The sequence below is a fragment of the Arachis hypogaea genome, chromosome 18 (assembly GCF_003086295.3).
Source record: "Arachis hypogaea cultivar Tifrunner chromosome 18, arahy.Tifrunner.gnm2.J5K5, whole genome shotgun sequence".
Lineage (NCBI taxonomy): Eukaryota > Viridiplantae > Streptophyta > Magnoliopsida > Fabales > Fabaceae > Arachis > Arachis hypogaea.
The window spans coordinates 120,220,191-120,227,991 of NC_092053.1; the positions used below are offsets into that span (position 1 = coordinate 120,220,191).

The window sequence follows — 7,801 nt, forward strand, 5'->3', positions numbered from 1 at the left end:
GGATGTCTAGGCATGGCCGAGAGGCCAGCCCTCAAACGTGATCTAAGATAGCATACAACTGATCAAAGATGCCTAATACAATAGTAAAAGGTCCTATTTATAATAAACTAGCTACTAGGGTTTACAGAAGTAAGTAATTGATGTATAAATCCACTTCCGGGGCCCACTTGGTGTGTGCTTGGGCTGAGCTTTAACTTTCCACGTGCAGAGGCCATTTGTAGAGTTGAACGCCAGGTTTTGATCCATTTCTGGCGTTCAACTATGGTTTTTGATCCCTTTCTGGCGCTGAACTCCAGAATTGGGTAGAGAGCTGGCGTTGAATGCCAGTTTACATCGTCTAAACTTGGGCAAAATATGGACTATTATATATTGCTGGAAAGCCCTGGATGTCTACTTTCCAACGCAATTGGAAGCGCGCCATTTCGAGTTCTGTAGCTCCAGAAAATTCACTTTGAGTGCAGGGAGGTCAGAATCCAACAGCATCAGCAGTCCTTCTTCAACCTTTGAATCTGATTTTTGCTCAAGTCCCTCAATTTCAGTCAGAAAATACCTGAAATCACAGAAAAATACGCAAACTCATAGTAAAGTCTAGAAATGTGAATTTAACATAAAAAAACTAATGAAAACATCCCTAAAAGTAACTAGATCCTACTAAAAACATACTAAAAACAATGCCAAAAAGCGTATAAATTATCCGCTCATCAACCTCCAAACTATTAATGATGATGGAGAGTTGGAAAGTGACCAAGACTAATGTGAAATTTATTTATTATTATATTCCATCTCTGACGTGAAGTTTTTTTTTTTTTCATAATTGAATCTAATTAATTTTTATTATAAAACTAATAGTTTAACTCAAATTTCTAAGATTTGAAATTTAAAATTAGAATTTAGAATAAAAATATAATTTTAAAAAATTAATTGATATAGAAAAAATTTAATTTTTGTTGACCTCAAAAAAGAATACAAGAATTATTTTAGAAGATGCACTTCTTTTCAGTGTATGAAAAATTTTCCTTTTTCATTTATTATTGATGATAAATTTTCCTTTTTCACTTATTTTAGAAGATGCACTTCTTTTCAGACCAAACTATTGACAGGGAAAAGAGGCTTATTATATATTTCTTGAAATATCCTTACAAAATTTCATTGTTGCTAGCTATTTATGTGTGTTCATTGCTAATAACAGATTGTTCAAGAGACACTAAATATTAGAAGGGAAAGTATAGGGAGCCAATGGAATATTTGTACAATGCGTACAATGGAGGTTTAGGGAGTATTAGAGATATAACCATTAGTGTTACCTTTTCCCATCAGCGTAAGCCTCTGGGATGAGTGGTATCATGACATGGTATTAGAGCTCTAGATCCGAAAGGTCAAGAGTTTGATCCTTGGTGAACCCTAAAATTAGCTTAAGCTTTTGGGATGAGTGGTTTTATGAATATTATGGGTGATGTTCATTTTGTAACTCATATAGCCCATTGTACACATTGTACAAATAAGCCATTGGGTGATTAATTCTCTCACGTCTATTCCACGTGCCTTTCTAATTTAACAGATTTTTCAATCAACACGTGAATATCTAACTTCCTTTTTCTAAAGGATTTTGTTTTCTTTTTCAAATTATCTTTGCATTTTTCGTTCATTTTCTCTGCGTTCTCTTTCGGCGTTTTCGTGCGTTTCTCTCTGTATTCTCTTTTTTCGTTCTTCTCGATTTTCATTGTTTTTTAAATCAAGCTCTGAAATTGTTTTAAAATCAAGCTCTGAATTCGTTTTGCAGATAATGAATGATTCAAGTTCAGATTGTCAACTCAACCATAGCGAAGTGGATTTTGAATTTGAATCCAATGAAGTCATTGAGGTGAGGTTCAATAACAGTTAATATTTTTGTTAGTAGTTTATGATTTCTGGATGTGAATAACGTTGTGAATCTTACCTGTGAATTTTGTTGTTCATTGTTGATTGTTTGAATTGTATGTAATGTAGTAGTTTTGATGAATCTGTTGCATTTTATATCAGATTTTCAAGTGTAAATCAGGAATATTTGGATGTAAAGTGGAAAATTTTGGGTGTATTTATGTGTTCTGACTCTTTTTAATTGACCGAGGGTGAATTATCTTATTGTTTTAGTTGAATTGTGTAAGACCCAGAACTTTTGAAAAGTCTTATTATCATCAAGTCTCAAATCCTATAGTTATTTATAGCCTTAATTTCAGAAATTATTTTATTAAAGATAATTAAGGCAAGTTTTGATTTATTGAATTTGAGATGAGTTATGATTATTATCCAATTTTATAATTATTGGATTATTTTCTATATTTAAAGTATAAAGTTGATAGTTATGAAATAATAAGAATTTTATATGATTTAAACTAAGTAATTAATATTTTAAATATTAATACTGCTATTTTGGAAAATGAAGAAATTAAGTATATTATTTCTAATTATTTGGTTGGGACATTTTATTGAAAATAATTTGTAAAATTGATGAGCAAATAGTATTTCTATACATTAATTTTGTTGGATTAAAATTTATTCCTAATTACTATGTTACCCCTACTTTTATTTGAAATTACAAAAGTACCCCTAACCCTAAGTTTCAAAAATGAAGCCCTAGCCCCCAAAACCCAAGCAGCCGCAGCTGCTACCCTCTCTACTCTAAACACACACACACCCAGCCACTAGAAGAGGGAAAGAACGAAACAGAAAGGGAAGTGGAGTGAGGGACACAGGGAGAAGGAAAGAAGGAAGAGAGGAGGGAGGAGCGTCGCCGTCGCGTCATCGTTGTCAGGCCTGCGAGTCATTACCGCGCCGCTGTCGTCCAGGGAGCCACCACCTCGGTTCGTCGCCGCCATTCGTCCTCAGCCTCATCGCGTTCTTGTTCGGCCGCCACTACTTCCATGTCCTCCAACGGCGCTACTTTTGTCGCCGATAAAGCCGCCGCGAAGAGGAGGAGAGGGCGCTACTTCTCACCTCGCCACCGTCGCTGTTCTGAAAGGGGCTGTAGTCGCCGTCGAGCATGATGAGTGAAGGAGAGGGAGAACTCGCGTCTGAGGCTGGGAGGAGGTGTAGTTTCGCCGCTGCTGGGGAAGAGAACACGTCTGGGAAAGGGAACCAGGGGAAACGGCGCACGAAGGGTGCTGTGACGGGAAAGGAATCCACCTGCGTCACCGCTGGAGAGAGGGAGATCGGAACGAGTAAGGAGGAGGAGGGTTGTGTCCGCCACCATCTGAGCTCGCCGCTGCGGGTGATGGCAAGCTGAACTGCAGCTAGAAGAGTGTTCAGGCCGCCACAGGTGCCGCTGCCGGGCAAGGGAGCTGCGTCTCTGTGACACTGACCGCCGGGAGTCATTCTGTGACTTCCGGGACCACCGCCGGAGCCTCTGGCTACTTCTGCCGTCGTCGGAAAACTCTATCGGTAAGGGCTTTGAATTTGGTTTTCATTCGTTTAAGATTCCGGAAGCTTTATCGCCTCTGTTTGTGGGTTTCAGTTACCAACGTCCGGTCGCCGCTGTCGCTTGAGGTGGATGACGGGCTGCCGCCGAACCGGTTCAAGAGACCGCCACTGTTCGGTTCAGCAGTTCCTTCTTCGGTAAGTAAGTATGTTTTGGAAAGCCTCGCGTTAGTATTTTGTTGTGTTTGTTTAATGAATATGAGTTTTGGTAACGTGGGGTCGAGTCCTGATTATTATATGTTGCGAATAGTGTTGATATGGTTATTGTGAAAGTGGCTGGGAGCTGAGGTTTTGGTTGTTGTCAATTCGGGTTGAGGCGGAAAGGACTTGATGAGGAGTTTGGGTTATGGATTTGCATTTTGAGGTAGGGGCGCTTTCCAAAAACTATATTCTTATATATTGGAATTATTACATATGGATACTGATGTGAGAGAATGTGTATTTGGTGATTGTATCGGCCTTATGTATGGCTTGATTTGCCTTGGTTGATTATGAACGTCTGTTGATTGAATTGTTGTGTGGTTTTGTGAAAAAAAATGCTTTTCAAGTTGATTCTTTTAAAGCTTTGAGATCGAGTTTAATCCGTTGATAATTGAATTGAGTTAATTTTATTGAGAATGTGAAAAATAGAATCCACTCTTGAATTCAGCCTGGCTTGCTTTAAATGATCTGGTTTTTGATGAATGATTGTTACTGAACCGTTTCTTTGAAACTTTAGAAATGAGTTTATTCGGCTGATAATGATTTGATTTTTGAAACGGTTTTCTTGAAATATGGTATTGAGATTAACTGTTGGATTTTGGCTTGCCTTTGAATTGATTTTGGATTCTGGGCTGTTGGAAAAAGATTGTGGAATGGTTTTGTTGGGACCCGGACCGGGTGGCAAAGTCCAAGTTTTAGGGGAGATGCTGCCGAAATTTCTATAAAATCCGAGTCTTTATTGAAATGTTGTCTGGGAAAAATGATGAGCTGAAGGCTTCTACTATTTTAGTTGAAATATCAAGAAAAGGATGATTCATGCTTTTGAAATGAATTATTAAAGAGGGAATTGTGATTTAGTTTTGCTTCTTAAGAAAGGCATTGTATCTTTTTTAGGAGAAAGTTATTTAGATGAAACTTATGTTTTAAAGCTATTTTAAATGTGACAAGGGCAATGCCTTTGAATTTGACTTGAGGGTTTCAATTAGAGGAGTTTCAATGATGTTGAAAGAACCTAAATGTCTATTAACAAGTTTCATTTTGAAATGTTTTGGGAAAAGTTTTAAGTACTCTTTGAACTTTGAATTCTTGCAAGACTAAAACAATTTTGAACAGTTGAAACGTTCTAGAATTTATCATGGGGGTTGAAGTTGGTTTTGCCTAAGTAAAGAAAACGGCTTGAATGAAGTAAATGATTACGTGACTCGGTTTGGCTTAGATCCTATTTTATTACTCAAATCGGAAAGCCAAGGTTTTAATGATTTTAAATGAATTTGGTGAAATGAGTTATGCTATTCTCCCCTAAGGACTTGGGACCTTGCTGAGAAACTTTGTTATAAAATCCCATTGTTGGATGGATGATTTTGAATGTTTCAAAATGAATCTTTAACTTTCCATGGTTATGGAAGTTTTGAAAAGAGGATGCCGAGAGTGGCATGGTTTTAAAAGGGGAATTTACCTTGAGTAAAAGTGGCTTATGAGCCTGAGATGATTTGAGAAATGAGATCTTTAAAGCCAAGTCTGAAAAGAGTTGAAACTTGATTTCAAAGTGAAATGATTTGGGAAAAAGTGATTTATGGCTTAAATGCCGATTTTATGAATTGATGATGTTGAATGTGGAAGTGTTGTTTTGTTGTGAGCCGGAATGGCTGTGCATGATTATAAATATTGGTTGGTTCTGGATTGAACCGTGAGCCGGATGGCTGTGTATGATATGAATATTGGCTAGTTCTAGACTGAACTGTGAGCCGGATGGCTGAGATGGATGTTGATCCATGGATGAGATTGAATGCATGTATATGCTGAATCATTGATAAATGTGAATGTTGCACTTCCACTATCGGAGATAAGAGTTTTCCTAGGAGAAAGCAGTGGCTAGCCACCACGTGCTCCAGGTTGAGACTCGAAGCTCTTTTGGCCCTATGTCGTCAAGGTGGCCGGGCACTGTGAAAGCCTCGGATGAGCTCACCCCCATAAATATTCACCAGTGAGGGTGATGGATATGGATTATGATTATGATCAAGTTTATATTGAGTATAACTCGAGTTGGGGAGACACGACAGAGGGACAGTCCAATGATTAGCTACCAGGACTTGTCGGGTTGGCTCTATAACCGACAGATGATATCATCAGCCACTAGGAACAGGCATGTATCATATGCATTTATGTGACATTGTTTGGGTGTGCATATTGTACTTAGTTTGCCTTTGTGACTATTTAAGATTATCTGCTACTTGCTTTACTTGCTGTAACTGTTTGTTTATGCTTGAACCTCCTATATGTGTTTGCAACTGGGACTCTGTTGGATTGTGGTGGTTGGTTGTTGTTGGATTGTTTGGGCCTAGGGCCGTGGTTGAAATGAGATGGACCGATGGTTGGTTTCAGTTTTGTGTTTCTGATTTGGAATAGTATGAAAGGCTATTTTTGGTTTAGCATAGATGAACCTTTTGAAAGGCTTTCGAAATATTGTTTTAAATGAATAGTTTCCTCTTTCAGAAAAGGATTTCAGATTTTCTCTTTTACTGTAAACCGTTATTTTTGAAAAGAGTCATAAGTCAGTTATTAATCACTCGTACGGTTTATCTTCACGTATCTTATTACAGTAATTCCCAAAAACCCTCTACTGAGAACCCTTTCGAGGATGATGTTCTCACCCCCTCCCCCCAACATTTTTCCCCTTTCAGGATATGGATGCAGAAGTCACGAAGATTTTATTTAGTTGTTGAAATGCTCTGTATTGCTTTGGATTATTACTTGTTGTACCCTCGCCTTTATTCTGATATATTCTGTAAGAGGGATAGGAATTGTATTGGTTAATGCTTGTAATGTTATATATATATATATATATATGAATGTACTCTTTATGAGTTTTTGTAAGTTGTATGGTATCTATGGATGTACGTTATCGAGCAAAAGTATTTTTGGAGCGATTTTGCGGTTTAAAGTTTTAAACAGGCTCATATTTTAGTATTAAATCATATAAAAGTCGTCATAATGTCCGAGCTATCAGAGTCGCGCAGCCGGAAGCGTGAGCTTTGGTAGTTAGGGTATTACAAATTGTTTTACTTAATATAAATTGCATCAACTTTTATGTGTGTAATATTAAAAAAAGATAAACATTCACAAGAAATAAAATATGAGTAAAATAAGAATAAAGAATTAATGATAAAAAAAATACATATTAATGACGGAAAAAAATGACAATTATCAATTTTATAGAGTTAAAAAGATAATTAAATTTATTATTTATCTTTTTAATTATTTTTCAAACTTAAAATTCTGATAGTTATTTATTTTTATTTTTTATATTTTTGTACCTATCATATCTTGTACAATAAAAAATTATGTTATCTAACTAAAATAAATTTTATTTTTTGATTGTCTCCTTTCTTTTTTATTCTAAATAATCACCAAAGTCTACATATACTTACGAAAAACAATACACTCTAAAAAAAGCATCCCTCCCATCTTAGTCCACCACCTAAAACTTTTTTAATTGGCCCAAATATAACCCATATCAACATTTAATCACTAATTAATAATTTAATATCATTAATTTCACTTGTCTAAAATGAAAGGACTTTGAAAAACGGAAATTCAGCTGCGCCACAATTAATACACTTTCCTTACACGTCTTACACTCTAAATTTGACACACAGTATCAACATCACATATTTATTTTTAGGAAAAGTATGGGGAGCCAATGGAATATTTGTACAATGTGTACAATGAAAGTTTAGGATGGAGACTGCAACAACTCTAAAGTCTTAGGTGTATACCTTATGATGTTGCTTAACCTCTTTATTAATACGCACGTCAAATTAAATCAATATACTTACCTACTAAACACGGTAATATTTTCTTAATAGATAGAACAAATGAGCAAAGTCATCGAAGAGTTGGATTCTATTCATTTCTCAAGGAAGAGAGCCTCTAAATTGGCCAAGCAACTTGGTAGGCAGGTCAATTTCTGAAAATTTAACCATTTTTTCCACCTACAATAGTATATGAATTGACTAACCATTTTGTTTGTTATGCTTTTCTTGGCAATAAATTTCTATTGACAAGAGTATTATGATGCTACTACTCCTTATTGTCATCGGAGTGATAGCTATCGTTATTGTAAAGGTAAGAGTCTGTTTACATATTC

General features: G+C 36.2%; 1 long non-coding RNA gene across 2 annotated transcripts; it reads left to right on the top strand.

The window, feature by feature from the left end:
• The first annotated feature begins 2,607 nt into the window (after positions 1-2,607).
• Positions 2,608-6,528, top strand: LOC140181160 (uncharacterized). 2 transcript variants are annotated; one of them, XR_011875892.1, is made up of 4 exons: positions 2,630-3,417; positions 3,491-3,591; positions 3,704-3,817; positions 6,336-6,528. It is a non-coding gene; the product is annotated as an uncharacterized lncRNA (long non-coding RNA). The 2 variants fall into 2 exon arrangements; XR_011875891.1 differs by lacking the exon at positions 3,704-3,817 and having other exon boundaries at positions 2,608-3,417.
• The last annotated feature ends 1,273 nt before the right edge of the window (positions 6,529-7,801 follow it).